The sequence below is a fragment of the Lynx rufus genome, unplaced genomic scaffold (assembly GCF_022079265.1).
Source record: "Lynx rufus isolate CCGP_SWC_20201006 ecotype Redwood Valley unplaced genomic scaffold, mLynRuf1.p SCAF_1, whole genome shotgun sequence".
Lineage (NCBI taxonomy): Eukaryota > Metazoa > Chordata > Mammalia > Carnivora > Felidae > Lynx > Lynx rufus.
Window position 1 is genome coordinate 152,400,476 of NW_025814823.1, and position 27,148 is coordinate 152,427,623.

Genomic DNA, 27,148 nt, shown 5'->3' on the forward strand with positions numbered 1-27,148 from the left:
AGATAGATATTCAAGTTAAGCTCTATCTGTAACCAAAATCAAAGTAAATAAATTCTCAAACTGTTTAACAAAGCCCTAATTAATATGTTTTTAGCAATAAATAGAACAATCATTCACTTCTCTTATTGCAAAAAGACAGCTAAGGATCCCAGATTGTTTCAGAGAATTCTATTTTCATAAATGCATAACGAAGAAAAAAGCTTACATTTGTGGGAATTCAGCTAATCCTTTTTGAATGTCAGTTCTCCAATTTTTGGTACAGAAAGAAATCTTCTACCTGAAATTTGTCTTCTGTCTGGAAGACAGACTCTAGATATCCTTCACATAGTGCTTTCCTACAGTGAGAGGGAAGACATAACCTGGACTCGCTTCTTACCGTTAGTTGAGTGCATCTTTTCCAAAACTTTAATAATCATATCACTTATTTTACAATGGTTTCTATCATGACCCAATCTCTTTTTGTGGACTCTTGTTAATTTTAAAAGAGCAATTTAAGGATGCTAACCAAAGTTGACATGTCTTCCATTCAGATTGTCACCACTCAAGACAGAGGTATAAATGGTGTTTGATCAGTAAAACTAATATATCACAGAATCTTTGAGAATGTCTGATATCTATAAAAGACTAAAGCCCAATGCTGGAGAAAACATGTTTCAGACTGCTGCAGATGTTCTCAAATCCAAAGCATCTCTACCAAAAAAATATGTGCGAGATGTTTCTTTGAATGACACAGAAGGACAATTGAAAACTCTAGCCCAGGATTGCTCCAACTGGGATGTGAGAATGTATTCTGAAGAATCAGAAGGTCCATCAGAATAATTTTTATATAGTATTATCATTGTGATGGTTAATTAAAAAAAACAAAAACAAAAACAAAAACAAAAAAACCTAACCAGCTATCAAGAACTTCCTTGTGATGATCATTCACAATCAACTAAGTAAACTGTTTTCAAACACTAAACATGTATTTCTTAAGTAATTCTTTCTTAAACTAGAGTTCAAGGATGTACATCCAAATGAATTATGAGAATGTCTTCGCCTTTTAAAAAGGATCAGTTCATCATTCACATTTGAGAAATAATAATTGTAGCAATGTATCTACTGCATTAAGTGTGATCAATCTGAAAAAAAGAAATGAATTTTACACTAGAAAGTTTAAATAAATATGAAATGTTAGAAAGCAAATAGAACATAGTAACAATGGCAGAGTATAGCTATGCATTCATGAAGTATCAGTTGAATCAATTAGACAAACCTCCAGTGATACACCAGTGAGACAAGATAGGAACATTTCAAGGGGCTCAGTCAGTTAAGCGCCGGACTTCAGCTCAGGTCATGATCTCCCAGTTGGTGGGTTCGAGCCCTACGTCAGGCTCTGTGCTGACAGCCTAGAGCCTGTAGCCTGCTTTGGATTCTGTGTGTGTGTGTCTCTCTCTGTCCCTCCCACACTCACACTCTGTGTCTCTCTCTTCTTCAAAATAAATAAACATTAAAAAAAATTTTTTTTTAAAGACAGGAACATTCCACCCCAGCATGGAAGAGTATTTTATCACTAAAAATGTTTAAATTTGTTGATGCATGATTATAAATTATAAATGAGACTGATTTTATTTGGTTTTATTATTGTTTTAAAATTATTCACAAACATATCTCTTCTTATTACTTGTGCCTGGTCTGGGTGCTCTCATTGCCCATGGTACATTACTGCTGACTTCACAACACATGGAATGCAAAGACTCAAACCAGCTATTCAGGAGGCAAAGACCCTCAGTGGTAAAGTAAGACCACTATCTGAAGATAATCTTCAATAAAATCCCAGTATGTGAATGTTTAAAAAACCTATGGGTAAAGAATATGGCAGGGAGTGAGTTGGGGGGGGGGGAGGCAATATATTAAAGGAGAGTGGGGAAATGTACAGGAAATTCTGTGTTCTCAATAATTGTCTCCAAAATATTAGAACTTCTTTATTCTGCCCTGTTTTCAATGATTTAATTTAAAACTGAAAACTCTTGGGGCGCCTGGGTGGCTTGGTCGGTTGAGCGTCCGACTTCAGCTCAGGTCATGATCTCACGGTCTGTGAGTTCGAGCCCCGCGTCGGGCTCTGTGCTGACAGCTCAGAGCCTGGAGCCTGTTTCGGATTCTGTGTCTCCTTCTCTCTGACCCTCCCCCGTTCATGCTCTGTCTCTCTCTGTCACAAAAATAAATAAACGTTAAAAAAAAAATTTAAAACTGAAAACTCTTGTCAGAATTTAAGTAGAAAAGCTGGCCTTCTCTGACATATCAAAATACGGATAACCAGCCAGTTTTCTTATTGTTTGAGAAGAGAGCTACAACTGTGGAAAGGAAGGAACTCTTATGTTGATATCAAACTGTAGCTATCAATATAAATAGATATAGATAGATAATGAAATAGATATAACTATGTCTATATATGCATGTATGTGTGTGGTGTGCTGTGTCTTCTGGGAAAAAACAACAACAACTACAACAACCTAGAGGCAACAACACTCCAATAGCAATGACCACACCTAGTACCCATACTTTGATTTTTAAACATCATTGTAAATTAAAAGGAAACTGAGTTTCTTGACTGATTAGATGATGCCAGGGTTTGGACTGGGAAAATACAGAATGTTCTTGGAATATCTTTGAATCCAGAAAGAAAGAAATTGTGTGTTGCCTCCAAATAAGGACATGTCAAAATACACACACACACACACACATACACACACACAGTTTGATGGTCTCCAACTGGCCAAACTGAGACAAATTGTGCATCAAAATAATGATAGTAACAGCATATAACTCATTGAATTAAATGAAATATAAGGATCCATGATGTCATCCTAATTATTAAGTAAATAATTGAAAGGGGGAAATGAAATCTCTTCCTTATATAAAAATACCAGCTAATGAATACAGAAAAAAGTTACCAAATTAGAAATTTACTATGGAAATAATCATTGTGATACTATTTGTTTCAGGCACAAATTATCGATGGATACTAAACTAAAGGGTGAATATTTGATGAGACAGGATATTTACAAAGTCTCAAAGTATCTCTCCACAAGATACTTATTAATTATGAAGGGGGAAACAGTAACTTTATGGGAGAAACCTGGCAGACACCACCTTAACCAAATGATCAAAGTTAATTCACCAGTAATGGCAGTAAAAGTGCCTCCTGAGAAGGACACAACATCACTTCTGTGGTATTCCTGCTAAAAATGCATAACCTGAATCTAATAATGAAGAAATATCAGACAAAACAAAATTGAGAGACAAACTACTATATAACTAGTCTGCAGTCCTCAAAAACATCAAGGTCATGAAAGGCAAAGGAAGACTGGAAAATGTTCCAGAAGAAGGGAGATTAAAGGGATACAGCAAGCAAATACAATATGAGATCCTAGACCAGAAAAAAAAAGATAATTTGTTATAAGCATTACTAGAAAAACAGGCAATATTTGAATAAGTTCCTTACTATTATTTATTATATATTTGTACTATAATAATATTGGATTGTATGTAGGTGAGGAAAAAGTTTTCCTCCATCCTCTTAGGGTTGCTGGCTAGGTCTGAAAATTAAATTTAAAAAGATTAACAGGAGAAAAGCACATAGATTTTAATGTATCTTTACATGTACATGAGAGCCTTCACAAGGGAATGAGATCCAAAGAAGTGACCAGAGCAGGAAGCTTTGATACAATTTAGGTAAAGAAACCATAAATTTATGGAGAATTGACAAAACAATGGGCTTTGGGCTAGGGGTAGTGCTGGTGAAGAAGTTTTAGGGAAACAATGGCTAGTTTAACAAGATTTGTTACTTTCTTGTCTCTGGTGATAAGAATGTCTTCCCTCCTCCTGGTACTGGAAGGATGCCTTCACAGGGGTGATTTATCCCCTTTCAGGGAAGAAGGCTGAGGATGGAGAGGTCAGTTATCCTCCTGCTTCTGCCATTTTCTCAAACTCCTTCAGCTTAAAGTATTAAATATGCCAAAGTGTCTTTTTTTTGTGGTAGTATATCCTGAACCCTATTAGTATCAATGCCAGTTCCCTCATATATAACTATACTCTTGTTGTATAAGAGAATATTCTTGGTCTTTTCTGTTCAGTTTTTTGTTTTGTTTTGTTTTGTTTTTTAGAAATACAAACAGAAGCATTTAGATGTAAAGAGATAGCATACTTGCACATACTCTCAAAAACAGTTTAAGAAAGGGGATGGGGAGAGGATTACCACTCAGGGAAACTGGATAAAGGTTAAATACATGTGCTATTTTTTCAGCATTCCTGCATTCTTAAATTATTTTAACAAGGAAAGTTAAAAAAAAACCCACATATTCCCCCAATTTGGTACAAATGTAGAATATGGCATAGAAAATTCAGCTAGGAGGTTAAAGAATAATCTCAGGAGATAAGGGTGTTATTGTCAGAACAAAGCAAGAACAAAGGTGCCTTAATGATCTCTATCAAGGAAAAAGATCTTCTACTGGGAAATGCAAAATAAGTATTGAATCAGAAAATGAAAAATGCAAAGACATGGTAAGAAAGCACCATGCCATTTAAAATGTATGTAAATCTAAGGAACAACATCTTGCCAAAATGAAATGCATCTCTAAAGTTCTCTGGGAAAAGCAACTTATTTAACAATTGCAGATGTGAAAGTCAATCTATCCTTGGGGAATTCAGAGACCACAGAGTCAGGGTATCCAGGTGCTACTCAGGAGATAAGCAGATGTTTTATTCATCTTCAAAAATGTAGGTCTTGGAAGAAAAAGCCAAGTTTGACATTATACACACAAAATTCTGAAAGTGATTTTTAAATATTTAGGTCATGAGAGCTTAAGGGGGAAAAAAAGATAATCACTGCAAGGATCACTGAGATCAAACCAAATCAAACTAACCTTGTTTCTTTTTCTAAGAAGATCGGTAGACATACAGGTCAGAATGCAGGTCTTTGCTACCAAGAAGCCATTGGCAACATTCTACAACAAATTATCGTGAGCAAAATAGAAGGGTATACACTGATCCCACGTTCTAATACGGTTGACAGGAGGTGGGTTGAAAATCATTTAGATCATTATTTCAAAGTGTATTCAAACTGGAGAGAATGATCTCGTACTGTAAAGGATGCCATCCTGCTCAGTATGCACCAGAAAGGCAAATATGCCAAATTTCTTGGGCATGTCTTCAGAAATGAACTACAGAGGCAGAAATATATTCCACAAGTTGGAATTATTGGTTGAAGATAACAAGGCTATGGGTCCAGTAAATTTTGCCTGATTATAAACTACAGAGAATTTGGAAATTGCTAAAAATATAAAAATAAAATATACTGACCAATATAGAGATTGACATTGCTAGTATTTTGATGTTTTTTCTTCTTAATTGTGTGTATATATGTGTATGTGTATTTTTAAGTGGAAACATACTGCGTATTCATTCATTACTTGATTTAGCAAATACATACAGCATGCCTGCCAGTGCCTGGCACTATTCTACGCACTGGGGACAGTCAGCTATAAATATATCAGACAAAACTCTTGAACTTATAAAAGTTGTAGCCAACATACACTTGAATACTTTATTTTCTTCAATTAAAAATACAATGAAGGGATCCTTCATGTCTTTAAATATTTTTTTTAAATTATACTAAATAACTGTATAATGTTTCATTAGTGGTATTATGATGCATTTGACCATCTCCCTAGTGTTGGATGCCTAAATAAGTTAAAATATTCTCAAAAATAACATTGAACAATTTTGGACACAAATCATTAATCCTATTTCTCATATATTTCCTTATAATATGATTCAGGAAATGTTATTATTGTTAAATTCTTCCTCTATCTTTATACCCAAACCAGCAACAAATGAAAGCTTGTCTTTCTTTACCATGACTATTGAATTAAAAGTTGAAAGCAACAAACTACCATTTGGCAATTTGATGGGCTAAAAATATTTATTTTACTGAGGTTTCAATTTAAATTTTTATTATAAGTAAGGGCTGAATTATTGTATATTTTTTAGATATCTTCACTTACTTTTTTGGGAATTGTCTGTCATGCTTTCCTATTGGTGAGTAAAAATGTCCATTTTGTTCACATTATTTGCAAACACTCTTTATATAGGTAGGGAGAATAATTCTTTGACAAGGTAAGCTTTAATAAGGAAAAATGTAAAAAGAAAAATTGAGTTAATATTTCTCTCTCTCTCTCTCTCTCTCTCTCTCTTTCCCACACACACACACACACACACACACACACACACACACACAAGATGAATTCCTGACTTAACTGTACTTCATTTCATTCTCAAAACCTGAAGTTTTGAGATAGCAGTAAATAATGACCAACAATGAAATATACGAAATAAAAAAGCAATATTAAGAGAAGGCATGTGTTCAAATTGTGGAAGGTAATAGTTTTACTGGTTTTTAAATGTAAAATCCCCCTCATATTTGAGTGTACATTTTAAGAGGGATATTGACATATAAAGGCTTTTCCGAAGACAGTAATCAGAAACAGAATAGAGTTGAAAATACACTGTGCCAGCAAAAGTGGAAGTAAGGATATTTATATTTACAAATGCAGTTTTTTTCCTCGTTCCAACTGTAAAAAAAAAAAAAAAGAAAGAAAGATGGTATATATCGGAATAGATGAATTTTGTGGTTCTGTAGGACCCTAAGCTAGTATAGCCTCTACACATGGTAGAATCTCAACAAATAACTAAATAATTATTGAATACACATATAAATGAGTGAAGGAATGAATCACCAAATGAGCAAAAGTGATGTGCTACAATGAATATAAGTTCCAACATGCATGTTTTCAGCAACACAGAGACACCTTTCTAATCAGTAGTTTTTCCCAACAAAGAAAGGATGCCTCAAGCAACGGTGAGCACCTCAGGATTTTCAGGCATAGAGCAGAAGGAAGTTTGGTGACAGAGAGATGAGTTAGTATCCAGCCAAATGTTGAGTAAGGCCACTCTTCTAGGATTCTTAAATTCTATGAAAGTATATGTACATATACTTTCAAAAAAAGTATCAAAAAAATCAAAAAAGGAATGAATGGAATAAAATGGAAATAAAATGGAAGCTGAGAAATAAATAGACAAAATTCTAATTTCAAGCCTGAAGTGAAGACAATAGGTTGAGGAACAGATTATTGTGAATAGCACAGTGTTTGAAAACCTACTTCAAATGGGAAACCTGACTGTCCAGAACTCAGATTTTCAATGTCTTTTAAAGTAACTTACAGCCACTTATACTACTTTTTGTGTTTTAGAATGGAATCATAAATCTGAATGTGATATTTGACCAAAATGTTGAATGAATAGAAAATGTTAGTGAACTACATTTCATTCATACTCAAAATTTTTGGTTTTGTGAGTAATAAAGAACACTCAATAAATATGATAGTGTTTCATCATTATTAGCACTCATCATTTAAACACAGCTGGCTTGATAGAATAAATCATCCTAGAGAATGGGTATAATTGAGATAAGAATCTTCCTCTAAACTTTTATACCTAATACATTAACTGCAATCATGTTTCCAGCCAAATTAATCAAACAGATATATAAACTATTTAAGACGTTTGAGTGGGAGAGCCAGAGCCACTCTTTCTAGGCTCAGTCTGCCAAAAACCATTGGAGGCGTCTCTATTTCTAATATTAGATACTACAATTGGACCTCCGCCTCCTGTCTCCAGATAGCTACTCAGTAGGGCCGACTTTCTCTCAGCTTATGTGAAGTTAGAGGAGAACAAGATTTGTGACATTCTGGGATTTTGCCAGAATTCAGTGGGAGGTAGGACCAAGGCTGAAGGCCAAGTGACAAATCCACTAGATAGCTGCACAAAACCTACCCTCATGCTTTTGTTGATTAAAGTGTCATATTATTTTTTTTTTTCTGAGCGTGGGGGTAGGGAGGAAATAATCTACTTTTTGCAAGTGTCTCTCCAAGAAAAATAGTTCCAAGTTGAGGCTGGTATACTGTGAGGGGGAAAAAAAAACAACTAAAATAAAACGCTTAGCTGTAGTTCATTAACTTTAATTGGTTTTTGTTGCCTCTCCTCAGGTTTCCTGGATCTTTCAGCTATCTTCTCCCCCAACTCTCTGCTTCCCCTTCTTCTACCTCTCGCCTCCTCCCCCTCCAATCTGGCTTTCCCTCCTTCCTGGCAGCAGTTTTAGCTTTAATTTGATAGTAAAAAACTGAATCCAAAGTTAACAAAATTCTTCAGATTCAACTTCTTTGAAAGAAAAAGAAGTTTCAGAAAAAGAATGGATATCTCAGTTTATAACCAGCACTCCTTCAAAGGCACATTCCCCACATGTCACAGGTGCTCTAAGAAGGTTACATGGAGAATATGAATGCCTGAAATCATTCGTCTGTTTCAAAGTGTCTTTGGAGGACTTATGTAGTACAAGCACTGTTCTGGGCCCTAGAGGCAAGCAGAGAAGAAAACAAAGTCCCCTTTCTCATGGAACTTAAAGTTTACTCAGACAGACAGACAAAAACAAATGAACAATCCATGATATTAAAACTTGTTAATGAAAAATGCTATCAAAAAAACATAAAGCATGGAGAAGGAATTAGAGCATTGGAGTGCACTTTAGAGAGTTTGGTCAACAAAGGCTTCTGTGAGGTGTCTTGAGCAGACACCTAAAGAAAATGAGAATATAAACCATGTGACCCCAAACAAGGGAACATGCAGCAGTAAGAAGGCCAATACATCTGGAGTGCAGTAGGCAAGAGGGACATGAGAGAAAATGAGGTCAGAAATAAATATAAATATATGTGTCTGTCTCACATCCATACCCCTTGGAAAACAGATTGATTGCATTTTATCAGCCATATTTGATATTTAAAATGTGGCTTCAGAAAATATAAGAACCTGCCTATTTTAGATCCACTCAGAACTCCCCACATATACAGATTCTTTTTAAAACCAAAGCAAAACAGAAAGGAATGCTAAATTGCTTTTAGGTCCACTGGATGATTTCCATTAGCCTTGACTTATTTTAAGCTCAAGACACACACAAGTGCTAATTTTCATCACTAATGTAGTCCAACCTGATCTATCCAGGCAGAATTGCACCTAAACCTCAGACTTAATTCAATGCTTCCTAATGGAAATGGAAGCCACTTTTGGAAGGAAAAAAAAAGTTTTAGAGAGACAAAATACTGCATTATTGCAGTATTAGGCAAAGAATATTGTCCAGAACCAAGAAAAGTCAGTTCTAGTCCTGGCACCTGATAATCAGAAAGTGATTTTATTATCTAAGCCCTAATCTGTATAAGAAGAATATAATGAATTCATGATTTCTATAAAAATTATTTAAGATGTTAATTTTTTAATTCTTGTTTTTTGAAAGAGAGAGTGTTTGTGTGCAAGGGGGTGAGGGACAGAGGAAGAGGAAGGGAGAGAATCTTAAGCAGACTTCATGCTCAGATAGGAGCCCAATGCTGGGCTTGATCTTGTGACCATGAGACTATGACCTAAACCAAAATCAAGAGTTGGATAAATCTTTAACCAATTGAGCCACCCAGGTACCCCAAGATTTTAAATTCTATCATTAAACCTCAAGTAGATTGAAAGATTGGTAATAGATTCTTGGATGATAAATCCACATCCATGACTTTTCCTTTGGTGACACTGCATCAAACAGAATACTGGTCAAGACAGGTAATTTTTCATTATGGAAAAAAAGATTTAATGTAAGAATAAATGGAAAACAAAAAGCAAAAAGAGGAAAGGTTTTGAAAAGAATAAATAAAAAGGGTTAGGAAAATGAAGTAAAAATGAAAATTTAAAGCCCAATATAATTCTGTAGATATCCAAACTACTCACTGGATGCTGAGAGTAGAACAGGAAAAGAGAAAATCCATATAGTAAGTTCAACACTAGGAAAACAAGAAAGTTCTGTTAATAATAATATCTCCTGCACCTTTTATTTCTGCTGTATCCCACAGAGTTAGAATCAAGTTGATTCAAACATGTCCCAGAACCTTAAATTTTACATCTTTAGATTTATATTTAGATGTACTCATATACACAATATATTATATATATTGTATACATGTATATAAAATATTACATGTTATATATATTTTACACATACACACAAGGTCCCTGAAACTACCCTTTCTATAAATCTACTTAATCTCAGTATGACTTATTTTATTTGAGAAATAGGATTAATTCTCTTAGAAAAAGAAGAAGAGGAAGAATGAGGAGGAGGAGGAAGAGGAGGAGAAGAAGAAGAAAGTGAAGAAGGAGAAGAAGAGGAGGAGGAGGAAGAAGAGGAAGAAGGAGAAGAAGAAGAAGGAAATCGTGCCATTTGCAACTATATGGGTAAAATTGGAAGGCATTATGCTAAGTAAAATAAGCAAGACAGAAAAAGGCAAATACTGCATGATATCACTATTATGTAAAAATTTTTTTAAATTACAGAACTCAGAAATAGAGAGGAATGAATGGCGGTTGAGGGTGGAGGAAATAGAAAGAAACTGGTAAAAGGGCACAACTTAACAGTTATATGATGAATAAGATCTGAGGATCTCATATATAACATGGTGACTGTAGTTGATAATACTATACTGTATAATTCAAATTTGCTAATAAGGTAGAATTTAAGTGTTCTCACTGAAAAAAGAAAAGGAAATATGTAAAGTGATGGATATGTTAATTCAATGGTGGAAATCCTTTCACAATGTATACATATAACAAATCACCATGTTATACACCTCAAATACATTATAATTTTATTTGTCAATTATACCTCAATAAAGCTACAAAAAGAAAGAAAAGAAAAATGAATCTTTATGATAACTGGGAAATTATGAATGGAATAGATGTTCCCCAACAGGGCAGAATAAAAACATGATTTTAAGAGTATAAAAATGCAATTAATTAGCTCTTAAAAGGATCCATTGCCCCCAAACACTCAGCACAGTACACCTACAGTAGCATATCATGAATAAAGGACATGATGCCTCAAGATGCATTTTCAACCATCTCTGTGAAAGGACAAAAAGGGAGAGAGGTTAACAGTTAAACATCTACTCCAGGACAGATACCATTTCAGTTGTTTTATGCATGTTATCTTAGTTAATCCTCAGGAAAGCACTATGAAGTGTGTGTTATTCACTGCATTTTAATAAGAAGAGATTATATATTATATAATATATACAGAGCATTAAAGATTCATGGATTTCACTAATATGCCCAAACCCAAAAAATTAATAAATGCTAGAACCAACATTTGAATCCAGGTCTAATTGCCATACTCTTCAACTAGAATTTGTCAAAAGCATAAATTAACTTATGAATTTCCTTTGGACATTGTCAACCATCACGATTTGTAACTTTTGGTGCATTGGGACAAGAACTGGGCCCACACTGATGGGACAGCATCAATCTTTCAGGAAACAATTTGCATGTGTACTATGTAAAGAACACCAAGCTAGTTACATATACATATACATATACATATACATATACATATACATATACATATACATATATATATACATATGTGTGTATCAATTTCTCAATTATTTGATCATTAATTAGCACTTATAATTATGAGCCATCTTTATGCCTAAGCATACTATATTTCTAAGAAAGGGACAATGATACAACCAAATAACATAAGCAAATAATTTCCAAGGTACAGTTTGGTGTCAATAATCAGTCAGTTCAACCTCTTATCCATCACATATATAGCCGCACTGCTGGATAAGGATAATCTCATATTCTCAGTGATAATCTTGGGCACCATGATACCCTCAACCATCAAAGTCTGAATCATGTTAGCTCTAAACTTATAGGAGTAGGAAAGCATATTCATAAATACATTTGAGGAAAAGGGTTATAACAAATGAAAATTCAGATTTCATTTCACCAGTCTCATGCCTTCATTTCTTTTCTAGCCTTTAGGTAATTAGCAAGAAAGAAGTGTTTTCTCTCAAATGTAATGACAAAATCCTCCAAAAGACTTTACTTCTGGTGTCATCTCAGAGTTGCACAGTTTGAGATAAAGTTATAAGCTTATATTTTCAATTGCTTTGATCCAAATGGCTATGGACATTTACAATAATTTGCTATTAATACAATGTCTTTTCTAAAACAAAAGTATTTTGCAACTTCATGCTCCTAAGAGTCATTAAGTATGTATGAGCATGTGAGTTTAAAGGTAACAGAACGTCATCCAGTGTACATAGCACACCTTCTCCTTGAGGAGAATAGTAAACCATTTATATGCTGGGATATTAAGATGTCACAAGTAGATTTGCTACCCCTTGAACTAGTCTCCTTGAATACCTTCATCATTCTGACTCCTGCACCCCCCACTGGAATTTATCTGAAATCTCCATTTACAGAATGTAATTTCTGTAGTACGAATTCCATTAAAATAAAAAAGTATTGGGGCACCGGTTAAATGTTGGTTAAGTGTCAGACTCTTGATTTCAGCTCAGGTCATGATCTCATGGTTCATGCGATGGAGCCCTGTGCAAGGCTCTGCACTGACAGTGTGAGCCTGCTTGGGATCTCTCTCCCCATCTTTCTGCCCCTCCCACCTCAAAATGAATAAACTTTAAACTACAAACATATTACAGAGTAGTAAGAATGAGTGAATAAGTAAATGAATGAAGGGATGAAACTTCTATTAATAGGAATTTCAGAGTCATTCATAAGAACTGACTTGGATTATGAGGATTTAGGGCTCTTTTCTATGGTTGAATAATATTCCATGGTATACACAGACACAACAACTTCTTTATCCATTGATATGATGAAGAACACTTAGGTTGTTTTCATACCTTGGCTCTTGTGAATAATGCTGCAATGAATATGGGAGCACAGATATCTCTTTGAAATAGTGATTTTATTTCCTTTGGATATATTCCCAAAAGTGGAATTGCTGGGTTATCTATGTGATAGTTCTATTTTTAGTTTTTTGAGGAAACTCCATACTTTTTTCCACAGTGGCTGTACTGTTTGCATTCCCACCAGTAGTGTACAAGGGTTTCCTTGTCTCCATGACCTCACCAGCATTTTCAATGTCTTTTTTTTTAATAATAGATATCCTAACAAGTGTAAGTTGGTATTTCTTTATTATTTTGACTTCCATTTCCCTAATATTTAGTGATGTAGAGCACCTTTTTCAAGTACTTGTTGGCCATTTGTATGCCTTCTCTGGAAAAAAGTCCATTCAGATCCTTTGCCCATTTTGTTGTTTCTGCAATTGAGTTGTGTAAATTCCTTGTATATTTCAAATATTAACCTCTTATTGGATATATAATTTGTAAATATTTTCTCCCATGCCATAGGCTGTCTTTTCATTTTGTTGATGATTTCCTTTCCTGTGCAGAAGCTTTATGGTTTGATGTTGCCCTATGTATTTATTTTTGTTTTTACTGCCTTTGCTTTTGGTATCAATTACCAAACTTTATTGCCAAGACCAATGTCAAGAAGCATACCCCCAATGTTATCTGACAGGAGTTTTATGGTTTCAGGTCTTATATTCTAGTCTTTAATCCATTTTGAGTTGATTTTTCTGTATGGTATAAGATAGAGATCCAGTTTCATTCATTTATATCTGGCTGATCAGTTTCCCCAAAACCCTAAGAGATTGAAGAGACTATTCTTTACCCATGGTATATTCATTCCCCACCTCTCTCTCTCTCTCTCTCTTTCTCTCTCTCAGCAAATAAGTGAACTTTTTTTAAAAAATCAGCTTTTAGTTTCATTGATTTTTTTCTATTGTCTTTCTAATCTATTTCTCACTTCATATCTGTTAAAATTTGTTTTATATATTTAGATGTTCCGAAGTTCAGTACATAAATATTTATAATTGTTTTAACCTCTTGATGAACTGACCACTTTATCATTATATAATGACCTTTGTCTCTTGTTACAGTTATTGATTTAAAGTATTTTTTATCTGACAGAATAGCAGCTACCCTGCTCTCTTTTGGTTTTTATTTGCATGGAATGTCTTTTTCCATTACTTCATTTTATATGTGTCTTGAAAGCTAAAGTGTCTCTTCTAGGCATATGATTGTGTCTTTTTTTAATCCATTTATCCACTGTATGTATTTTGATTAGAGAATTTAGTTCATTTACATTTAAAATGATTATTGGTAGACATACACTTACTATTGAGGTTTGGTTTACTGTTGTTTTTTTTTTTTTTTTTTTTTTTTTTTTTTTTTTTTACTATTTTGTGGTTCCTTTGTTCCTTTCTTCCTCTCTTGCTTTCTTCCTTTGTGGTTTGATAATTTTCTTTAATGGTATGTTTAGATTCCTTCTTTTTATCTTTTGTGTATCTACTACCGGTTTTTGCTTTGTGGCTACCATGAAACTTACATAAACTATCTTACCATTATTAACAGTCTATTTTAAGCTGATATGCAGTTGAGGGTGTGCCAAGACCAAACAGTGTCCCAAAACAAATGATCTCAAGGAGGTAGATGCAGGCTAATTAGAAGCCAAACCCTCAGATAGCAGCTAAGAAAGTATGTACTGAAGCCTCTTCCAGGGAAAAACTAGGAGATGTGCATTTTTACCTGCTTCCTCTGCACTAAGTCCAGGTATATAGCTGCAAGGGAGGTGGGGAAAAGGCGTGCTTCTATTCCAGTGCAAAAATTGTTTCTTTTTTTTTTTCTTCTTTTTTGCTATAGACCCATGGGACTCAGGAATGCAAGTCCCACTGACTATCAGAGCTAGGGAATTTTGTCACTCTTCCCTTGGATAGCAGTTATAAAAGTTAGGACACTAGATGTTTGGACAAGCTCATACTAGCAAATTGGTGTTACTGTTGGAGTAAGCCAGATGGAAAAGTCAGGGGAAATGTCCCCTGGCTTCCCTGGTCTCTGAGAGAATCCCAGCAACCCCAGATGCATGCAAATTAGAAGCTGGGCCCTCAGGCAGCAGGTTATAAACTATGCATTCAAATCTCTTCCGGGAAAGACAGGAAGACAGGAGTTTCTGACTGCTCCCCTCTGCCCTGAGCCCTAGGAGGATAGTCACAGGGAGTGCTTGCACACCTATTAAGAACTGCTTATTTGCTTACTACAGTGCTTCAGATTTTGCAGAGACAAGGCCCATGCACTTTCAGAAACTGGTGTTGTGGGGACCCATCCCTGCAGTGGGAGCTTAAAATTGAGACACTAGAAGTCCAAACTCTTTGCTCCTCAGAAAGAAGCTGGGAATTGGGGGTTCCCTCCCAACTGTATGTCACTGTGTCAGGGATAGAGTGTATCCAAGAGTGTGTCTCAGTCTTTCCCACCTGTTTCAATATATGTATTTTCTCATTTTCCCAGTGTGTAGGACTCACTGGGCTAGTTTCTGAATTTCTCTCAGAGGGAAGTGCTCCATGTTTGACTGTACATTCAGTGTCTGTGGAAGGAAGAAAGTTCAGAAGCCTATTATGTCTCTATCCCTACTGTTATGCCCTCTTTTAATCATGCTAGGGATTGATGATTACCCAAGGCTCATGAGTCTGTTTCTCAGCCAGAGTGAGTCTGATTTCCTTTCTTTAATCAATTTATATATTGTTCTTTAAACTTTGTTATACATGTTCCTGCCTCCACAAGTATTTTGAATATAATTTGTATATCAAAAATATATTTTCAAGCAAGATATTCAATGAATTTTTTACTTAAATATTTTAGAGAGAGAGCAGAGGAGAGGGGCAGAAGGTGAGAGAGAATCTTAAGCAGGCTTTACAATCAGCATGGAGCCCCAACCCCACAACCTTGGGATCATGACCTGAGCTGAAATCAAGACCCGGATGCTCAACCAACTGAGCCACCCAGGCACCCCTGATATTGAACTACTGAAGTACAAAGAATTAAATACAAAAAAGAATCTTAGCCCTCTGTGAGTTCACATCCTAGTTACGGAGATAAGGATGTCAAGAAATAACTATGCTAGGGGTGCCTGTGTGGCTCAGTCAGTTAAGCGTCCTACTTCGGCTCAGGTCATGATCTCACGCTTCAAGAGTTTGAGTGCTGCGTCAGGCTCTGTGCTGACAGCTCAGAGCCTGGGGCCTGCTTTGGATTCTGTGTCTCTCTCTGTATCTGCCCCTCCTCTGCTCATGCTCCATCTCTCTCTCTCTCTCTCTCAAAAATAAACATTAAAAAAATTAGAAAAAAAAAAAAATAACTATGCTGTAAGCAGGTCTATTCCTAGCATTTTCTCGACCAGAGCAAGCATACAAAGGGAGGTTCACATACTCAATGTCTAAATATTTTTAAAAATTATAAATTAAGCTATAAACAGTTGTATAAAATATTTTATTTTTCTACCTTGACAAATAGGTCTTCTTAACAACAAGGACTACTAGGTTCAAATTTAGAATTCCTGAATTCCTCAGAGTTCCAGGCTAGAAATCAAAGTCATCGAGGAAGCTGTCCTTTAGCCCCAGGCCTGTCCCTCCTCTCATCACCTGTCTTTTACCATAAAGGGCTTTGGGGACATGTATGTGGACACCATAGGCAACAAGCCCATGCTCCAACCACATTCTATCCATCATTGAAACTTAATGGTGCTCATACCAACTGCATGGGTTATTCTCAGATGTAAAACCCCAGGGAAAAGACCCTCAGCGGTTTCTAGAATGGTACTTTGGCCCTTTGTGTAGGAAGTTTTACGGCACCAGGGTATCCACAGCAAAAATCAGAAAGGGGGAGGTTAGAGCTTTGGGTAACATCCCTTTGACCACACAGACCTCTCTCCAGGTGGAGGAGGGTCAGAGACCTTTACCTCAGGGCCCTTCTATCCCACAGTTGGGGGTGGCACTATCTATGGTTATCTTAAAAGAGGTGTCTACAAAAAGCTAGTGGATCTCTGAATGACAGTTGTTCTTTGCAGAAGTGAGGAAGTTTTCAGAGAAGAGATGGCATTTGAGCTGGGTCTTACAGCATGAGTGGGAGTTTGCTGTGCAGAGAAAGGAGGGAAGGGCACTCCAGGAAAAGAAACAGCATATGGGAAAACACAAAGTTTGAAAGAGTGGCATATTCAGAGAATGGTGAGAAGTTCCTTGTGGCTGAAGCGTAGGGGGCATGTGGGAGATGAGAAGAGATGAAGGTGGCTGGGTTTGTGGAAGGGAAAGACTGGGGAGGCATCATGATGAATATTGTTCTCCCAGAAGACACTGGAGATTATGTAATGGTAGCAAGGCACACTCTAGGATCAGCCTTGTGATTTGAGAGAGGACATCTGGCAGTATGGACAGATTAGAACTGGAGAGATCAAGTGATAGGCAGTTGCATCTGGGAAACAATGACGCATAAGGCCGTTATGAAGCATTGACAGCCTATACATGAACATTCTTAGTTACATCTAATCTATGGAACTGGATAAGAAACATGAAGAATGAAGAGTAAGGTTTCAAATGTGCAGTCATCCCAAAAATAAAGCTATGGATACCGGGACAGGGACTCAAAATGAAGAAATACTTAACAGGGAGAATCAGTATAATGAGGCTAATTGGATAAGGAAGGAGGGGTAAGGGTAACTGAAGGATTAAGGATGACTCAGAGGCTTCTAGTTTCAGTAGATTATAATGATGGTAACTGAGATGAGACTATAAGGGGAACTGCTTTTCTGGAGTTGACAAAAGTCACTTCATTTCTATGATATTATCCTCACGTGAAAGCACAGTGTCAGACCACAAGATTCCAGGCCTCTACACTGAAAGACCCCCCCCAAAATTTTGCAGTTTTTCCTTTTTCTGCTACTTAAAGCTTCTCTGCCCTGGTCCTTTTTGACAAGACTGTCACTTGTCCTATCTTTGTGGTGTCCAACACCCAAAAGGGACTCTAAATCAAATCAGTCTATATGTTACAATTACAACATTAAATGAGGATCAAAAGATGGACACAGGGACTCCTCTAGATTAAAATGTGGAAACTCCAGGGCATCCTGCTTTGGTTTCTTCCTTGGTTGCTTAAAAGCTCTAGCCCAATAAACTGAAATTGTCAGTTTTGACCTCCAAATAAGAAGTATAACTGCCAAAATCTGCAAAAGAGGCCTTGGGGCAATTTAAAGGAATGGGGGTGTTTGTTCCTAATCCTTGTATGTTGGCTTTATTTTCCATGATGGGATTTTTTTTTTTTTTTTTTTGAAACGGTCGTTTCTTTTTTCCCTCCTAGATCACACCAACATTGTCGGAAAACCTTTTATATCAACTCTGTGCAAAGTTGAAATATAAAGGCAAACTTCAAGTCGGCCATTTAAATTTCTTCCTCCCATTTCAAATCCCTAATGGTTTGGAGAGTTTAAAGGGCCCTAGAAGAAGCATTTACAGCTAGCTCAGTCCTAAGAGAACAATTGAGTAGACTGACCTAGAAATAAAGCTGGCAACTTTAGCCCAGGCCTGGTAGAAATCCTGGGGCAGGGCCCAGCTGTGCTCTGCACAGCCCACCTAACTGGCAGGGGAAGCACCACCTCACCTACCAGGGCCAGGGCGGGCTTTCTCCGACTGCGCTAGGGCTGCGCGCATGCGCATGCGTGCTTCTCACCCTCCCAGCCTGTCAGTCTGGTGCCGATCCAGGACTACTTAACACAATGACCAAAATATCAAATACAACAAAAACAATAGTAGCTCAGTAACGAAAACGACAATAAGTAGGATACAGATCCATTATCACTGATTGCTTTCAGTTTAATAAAAATATTTTTGTTTCAGCAACTTGAGTTATGTAGGTATCTGTGATCGTGATTGCCATATACAAAAACAATAATGAAGGCATTTTTTTTTATATTCTTTCAGGCATATAATTTTAAAGAGATTGTTTTAAAGCCTAATTTCTTCCAATTATATAAACATACTAAGAATTTTCTCATGACTTTTTTAAAAAATATTTTTATTCCTCCATTTTTAGATTGCTAATTAATTCAAGGTTTGGGTTGCTTTGTTGCTTTTTTTTTTTCAATAAAAACATACTTCTGAAAGACCTCAATTATTTGCTCTTCCTAAATGTTTTTCATTGCAAGGATTAGAGGTGATAAATCACATTCAGTTTATCTCCTACGGTTTCTTCTAGCACATTGTCAACTCCCCTCTCACCCTCATGTGCACACCCCCTGCATAGTAACTGCATATGGGACAGTGTAAAGGCTGTGGGATAAGTGACACTATTAGCGCAGTGTGGTGGCTTTGATGTGTAGCTCTCGGCAGGGTTGCCAGAAGAGTGACAGACTCCCGCTCTAATGCGAAGACTATTTCTCATTTACTCAGTTCACTTCTAATAGTCTTATGTTACCATTAGTGGCACAAAGCAGACAGACATCATGGCTGAAAAATCTCACATCCTTGGGATTAGATTATTATATTAAGTGCCAACTTTCTATATGCAATAAGCCCTTAATTAAAAAGAAAAATAAAGAAAAATATTTTTACAAAGAAAACTACTCAAATGTATAATTGGTATAAAAATGAGGTCGATTATTTTTATTTTAACTCAAATGAGGAATATTATATCCCACCCACCACCACCACCCGACACTCAGGGGTAAGGGTATGGAAACTCAAATTTTTCTGTGCAATTTTATAAGGCAAAAGCTGTCCTAGTCTCCCTGCATGTGCCAGTGTTCTACAAATTTAGTTTGCCAGTTTCTAAGCCTTGAGCAAAACGCTGTTCCCAAACAGGAACGACAACAAAAAAAATTAATGAATAATTTTGTATCTAAAAATAAACCATATTAACAGTTGAAAATTGGAAAAAGGATCAAAGGCACCCAAGAAAATGGAATGGATTGCACTCTGTGAATGAAGGAGGAGTTAACCAATGAGCAGTTAACCAGTAGGTTTAAAGCAGAAGCCAAGCTACCTATAAATGTGGGAATATTTTAAGTGTGAGAAAGCTGTTAAAGGGGACTTAAAAGAACAAAAAGTACCATTTGTTCCCCTAATTAACTTTGAAGAGTCTAATTAAGGGCAACATAAAAGCCTAAGAAATGCTGGTTATTAGGCATGTACTTTAACTTGATCAGTGAGATGGTATTCTTGTAAACAAAGATGCTAATTTCACCCAGCCCAAAATAAACTTCTCTGCAAATATCTCACAACATAATCATGCAGTACCTTGGGAGCAGAATCCCTATCTAGTGTAGGCTGCCTCTTGAGGTTCCTAATTCTAGGCATTAATGGCACTCAATTTAAAGATGCATTGAAGTATAAAGAACATTCTGATAATTTGGTCTGAACCCAGACACCCTTCAAAGGAGTCTTCTTTATGTCATATTGTGATTTGTGTGGGCAGGTCCAAGAATTGACCATTTTAATCATAAATAAGTAGGACTTTATCTCTAAAACAGAGAGGAGCAGGACAAAGTTAAAGTGCACTTATATCTAATTAAAGCAATACATCGAGGGGCACCTGCATGGCTCAGTCCATTGAGCGTCCAACTCTTGGTTTCGACTCAGGTCATGATCCCAGGGTCATGGGATTGAGCCCCACAATGGGCTCTGTACTGAAAGTGGAGCCTGCCTTGGATTCTCTCTCTCTCCTTTCTCTCTGCCCCTCCCCTAACCTCTCTCTCTTTCTCAAAATAAACAAACAAAAAAACACAATACCTCACTATTATTCAAGGTTAGGTTAGGATTTGCTTTTCCTTCAGGAATATACTTATTTTTTTAGTTTGAACACAAACAGATTTAGGGAAAAAAGACAGTATTTCTTTTTAGAAAGGGAATCTGACAGCATTATAAAAAGAATTATAATATTAGAATAATAGGATTATATTATTATGTTCTTATCTAGTTTTCCTTTAGTTGCTCTAAGTGGCATGAACCCTCATCCCAGAGTTAAAAACTGTAACTTCCAGAAACTTGTATCATTTTTGATTTGGTGAAGATCAGTGTCTTCAGTTGTGGAAACCCAGATGAAGATATTTTCAAGGCATGCTTCACAAGGATTCTCTAATAAGACCATTTTAATGAGCTTTGCATTTCTTGTGAAAAATGTATGAGGATTTTTATTATTGTCAACAATACTAAACACAGGAGTGTGTGAAGACACACTGTGGCTTTATGATACAATCACACCAAATGGGATTGCTAACCCTACTAGTGTTTTGAATTAACCTTGCAACTGGCATGCTATTAAAACGAACCCTAAAGCTTGGAGGTAGGAAAGGAGTGGCTTTTGTGATGCTTTGAAACTTTGGTCCTAACGTCAGCACTGGAAAGGACGGCTTTCCAAAAAGGGCAGTGTCTAACAGCCTTGAGAAGAAGGATTATAGATTATAAATAGAATGAGTTTTAAAAATAGATTTGGCATACAGATGCTCTTAAGCATTTTCTCCTGCTCGAATCTCAATAGCTGACTGCCTGTACTTAACCTGGCAGAAACTGTAGGGATAGCCACTGTGCCGAGGGCCTCCTGTCCCTGGAAAACCAAATGTGAATACAGACATTATAGACCACAAAATGATACATCCCAGAGTCAGACTGCAAGAGTGGCACAAAATTAAGCACCCTAGATGTAAGAGAGTGACCTAAACTTTAAATGTGAAAACAATACTCTTAATGGTCTTCTGTACACGGAATATGTAGAGAACTGTTTGTACAAAACACTGTGTGTGTGTTTTTAACAATAGCAAAAAAGAGGGTAGAAAAGAGACATAAGAATCAAGAAAACATCCAGAAACCAGAATCACTGAATCACTTCTTTTAGGCTGAGATCATTTAATTCAGCCTTGAAATTAATATTCAGAAATTACTGGGCCCATGAAGATTATGTTGCATTGCTCTAAACTGCAATTTTGTTGTGTGAGAACACTCCTGCTGCTTCCCATCCAGCCACTTCCATCCCTTTCTGCTGTAGTTCTTTCCATCATTTAGGTAAGCAAATCATCTACTAGAAGCAAATACAGACAGGTTACTCACATCAAATCCCTTGAAAATAATAGACAATAATGAAGGGCAGAGTCCATTTCAGACCCACTGCCAAATATATTTAAAGTACTACCTAAGATTTTCTAAGCCTTGATCATAACATTCTTAACTACTTTTATCTTCATATTCCTCATCAATTAGTGATAGGAATTATCCCCAATAAAAGAAATGGAGATAAGAATCATTTTGCTTGTGAAAGGAATGAGAACATAAACATTCTACGGGTTTTGAGTAGACTATTCCTCTCTGATTTGACCAAAGCTCTTTATGGTATTTTTCTGCTACACTGGTCTGTGAGCCTTTGATATTCCTATAGCACTCAATGTGGCATTACTTGCAGCAAGAGACTAATTTAGTGCTAATTGCTCAGTGTTGTCATCAAACAGTCAGTATTGTCTGCAACACCTCACTACCTGTGCATGGCTTTGGGTGGGAATGCTCAGTCTGCACATATATCTGTTTATTAGCTTTTTAACTCATTTATAGTCTTTATTTTCCACCGTAGCCAAATTAACAACAACAACAAAAATGAATTGCTACTGAGAGGATTACAAGTGTTGGTCTATAATAATATATGGATCATTTTTCATTCCTTTCCAGATTAAAAAGTTGAGTGAGAAAATAAAAGAATTAAGAAGACTAAGAGGTCCCTAGGTCTGTATTCTGAATCTCTCTTTCAATGTATAGGATATCTGTATACACGTTTTCTCAAAACTTACACCCTTACAACTTAGGGGATTTCTGTAAGGGAAGAAGTCCCTCTCTGGCTTTCTTTTCAGAGGTTAGAGGATTACATATGAGATCATATAGCAAAACCGACCATTCTTCCTTCTATCAAAACAAAATCAGGCGTCATTTCAAAACCTTAGGAAAAGCCAACATTCTGTGTCCTCCAAGTTGTTTCTCTGGGCATCCAGAAGCATGCTTCTTGTGGGTATCTTACTCAGCTTTGGGCCCAGTCCTGACAGGAACAGAAAAAATCTTCCTCAAATTCCATTAAGCATTTCTCTTCAAAGCTGCTTTTCTTACAGGTGGCGTCTGAAGGCGTACTTAACAGAATTCCACATCTGTGTTGAAAAACCCAGAATATTCTTTCCCTCCAAAGAATATTCTCTAATAAGATATTCAGAGAAGCTGTGGGAACCAAAGTTTAGCCTCCAGAGTCCAATACAAGAGATATCTTGTCAACCCACACCCACCCTGCTTGATACGTGGACGGGTGAATGCTTTATCCAGATGTTCTAACACCTCAGGTACAATATACGACTACAAAAATAATTCAGCAAGATACATCAGAATACATTTTTGTTGTGTGGGGGTCAATGATTTGGGATGAAGTTATAGACACCCACATCCACAGGAAACAGGCTTTATCCTGCCATAGATGTAAGGAAACCCACTGGTGAGAATCTTGTTTACCAAGACATAGAAGAATAATATTACAAACCCACTTTTTATTCAGTGCACACTTTAGGCTGTCTACCCACATGAAGTGATGAAACTGAACTAATAAATCCATACTCTGCTTCCCAGTCTCCTCATGTGGACCAAACATATCTACCCGGGATAAGTAACAGAAGGTTGGAGTCTATATGCAGACACGGGGCAGAGAGGAGGTAATTCAGTTTCAAGGATAAAGACTTGGAATCATTGAGAAAATGCTATATCTAATGCACTGAGCTAACCATTTGGACAAGGGGAGGAATGGTGCTAGAACAACGTGGGTGGGCCAACATAAATTCTTTGTAAGAATTGTTATATTTCAACCATTTAAATTGACACATCCCCGAAAAATCGGTTTCAAAAGCATACTGCAGGTGAATATAAATTGTACAAATGAAAAAAAAGGAAAGAAAACAAGAAAGGTGCTAAAGATAAAAGTGCAAATTTACATACCATCTCCCAAAAGTTATTCATTATTAGCATTGTGAAATACCTGAAAAACATTTGTGATTTCTGTGTGACTTGTTTTATTTTTTAACAAAAATTCTGCGTTGGTGTTAAACAGATTTTCAACCCTCAACAAACCAGATGGCTAATCCAAAATTATTACATGAAATATGAATAGGAAACTAAGAACTGTACTCTACAAAAAGATAATGAGAATTTTTCAGCGATTTACATTTTTACCAAATAAATTATTTCTATTTCATTGGTATCTACTTTGGAATTGTAACAAATAGTCCCCAGTGATAATTACCAAATGTCTATATTTAGGGAAAACTAGCACATGTGTATCATAAATAATAGCACAAATTGATATTTCTGAATTGCCTGTTTTTCTAGATATAGACATTTGGTAATTATCGCCAGAGTTGGCACATAAAGAGGTGTTCAGACAATTTTAAAAATGCATATTGCTTACTCAGACCATGCACTAATGATATTCTGCAATGAAAATCCATATTTAGGTATGTTATGATAAGGTGAGATCTTGACCCGATAGATAATAAAGGGAAGTTATATGCTTTAGTTTAGTGAGCACGATCACTTCTCTTTAGGACCACCTAAAACAGTTCTGTCTGTGCCTGATAAATCACATGTTAATCTAATAATGGTCCCAAGGTGAAATAACTTTGACCTTAAAACTAAAATGTTTACTGCCCAAATATTATTTTTGTACCTTGGCACAAAGAAGTTCATTAATTCTGCATCACTTTGTCTGTCTCCTGCAGCTTTTAGTTCTGACTTATTGCCTGATTGGCAAAGAGTAACTTCCAACAGAGAAAGGCTAAGCACAACTTGGCCAGAAAGGGCTTGCTTTTGGCTCCTCACCTGGTAGAACCGATGTCTGTAGAAGCAAGTCTCTTTTTTTTCTGCTCAGGTAGTATGCAGGGTAAATACAGACAGCAAATGCAGGCAGCAGATGGAAGACTTGCTTGGTTCTGTCCACTATCATGTCTGGCCAACTCTTGGCAAATTTTCTTTTCAGAGCACAGGGAAACACATGAGACACCATCAGCCATTACCAGGTGACACTAACAACAGTGATGGAAGCTGTGACCTGGGCATTGGAGAGGACCAACTGGCTGGTAGTAATGTGAAGCTACTAAACTAAAGCTATCCTGCTTGTTGCCACTGTGAGAGGGTGATGCAGCTCAGTGGGCTGCTAATGAGAAACAGAAGAGGAACACAAAGGCAATGCCAAGAGGCATAAGAAACGGAAGGAAGATAATTAAGAGATAGCATTTAAGCTTCAAATAAAATCTAAATTCTGTAGCATTAAGATTAAAGAACCAGCCAGTTTGGACTTAACCAATAATAAGAATTTAATAAAAATGTGTGCAATGCTTAGGTGATAAGAGCAATAACATAGCAGAACAAAATAGATGAAATGGAAAAACAAAAACAAAATGCATAAAAACATAGTTAGTAACACACTTAGGCCAAATATCAAAACAACCTCAAGCTAGGATAAGTTAGTTTGGGGAGGTGCTTACTGGTTCTTGGCAGGTTTCTAAGAATTGGATAAAATTTTTCTAGATTGAATGTCTTCAATAATCTATTAGTTCAAATTAGATGAAGAAATGTACATATCATAAAATTAAATGATAGTTCTCTTTCTTCTCACACATCAACTCACAGAGCCACTGATTCATATCTTTTTTGTTGCTGTTGTTATAGCTGTTAATGACTAATGCCTAACGAGATACAGTATAATGATCTCATATTCTGACAGAGACAGAGCTCACCTGTTATTCCACATGCGCCCTTGCAATGTTTTTCTTTTCATTCTTCTTCTTGCTCTTCTTCTTTTCATGTGTCAACTTGGCTAGCTACAGTAATGCAAACACTAGTAGGTGTTGCTGTGAAAGGAGTTTGCAGATGTAATGAAAAGGCCACAATCTGTTGAGTTTAAATAACAGATTATCCTGGAGAATTTGGGTGGGCCTGATTTAATCAGTTGAAGGGCTTTGAAAACAGAGCTGAGGCTTCCCTGAGACAGAAAGAAAAGGCTTCCTATAGACAGCAGCTTCAGCCTGTGCCTGTGAGTTCCAGTCTGCTTCCAATCGCAACTTCCTGGTGGATTTTAGACTTGCCTATCCAGCCCTGACAATTTTATAAATCAATTGCTTAAAATAAATCTCTTAATATCTATATCTCCTACTGGTGCTGCTTCTCTAGTTGATTCCTGACTGATATACTGCATACAATTTCCTAACCTCCCTTGCAATTAGGTAGAAGCTGTGTGACTAGTTTCGCATATGGACTAAGAGGTGAGAGTGAACACACATCACCTGCATACTGAGAGAGGTAAAATAAAAGCCACTGTGCTGCCTCTGTCTCTCCTTTGTCAGTGGCAACCTTAGAGGCCACATGTTTAAATGATAAAGCCACAGACAGAAGCAGCTTGTATTCCTGAATCATATAATGGAAGTATCCCCTGAACTGCATGAGACTTTATGAAACTGAGAAATAAATCTTCCTTCTATTAGTTTCAGATTCTTTAACCTCATGTACAGGTTTATTTATTATATCGGAATGGCTTTCGTGTCCCACTTAGCATATTTCTGACTTTCTTTCAGACCTCTATATTCATAGACAGAAGGTACTCAGAAACTCACTAGGCACAATTTTGTCATAAGTTATGAAGCAGTAGCACTAGTTCTGGCTGGTAGGAAACCTCATTTTTGTTCGTAATGACTTACACTAAAAACAAGACAAATGTAGAAAACAAAAACTAGGTCAAAAACATCAGTTGTAATTAGTGAACTGACTATAACTATTAGCAGGATCTTTGTCACTTTGTAAAATGAATTTTACACTTGTTTGCTCCTAGTTCCACCACAGCCCACATTTATTACAATCCAAAAGGTTCCCATGGTCAGAGTCAAACATGTAAATGGCACCCACGTTAACAGAGGAAGGAAGAAGAATTAATGTCCTATTAAGTGGTGCTCAAGGATGGCAAAAAAAAATCCATACAATAAACTGCAGGGCTGGTTGGCCAAAAATATAAAAATTTTGACTCTTCAGTCTTATTGCATCATGATCTATGTGGTTAGGCTACTGATGAATAATTTCAGATTAGCCCTTTTGACTTGTCTACAGTGCTACAACCCTTTCTGAAATTAGGCCTTCTACTTGGGCAAAGCATTGTTTTTTAAACTACTCTCTTTACTAGATTTTATTTATTATGACAAGAAAATGTAAGAAACATCTAAAAATGTGTTTTTAAGTTAGAAGAACAGCTTTCATATACAGTGTAAGGTGAACTACGTAACA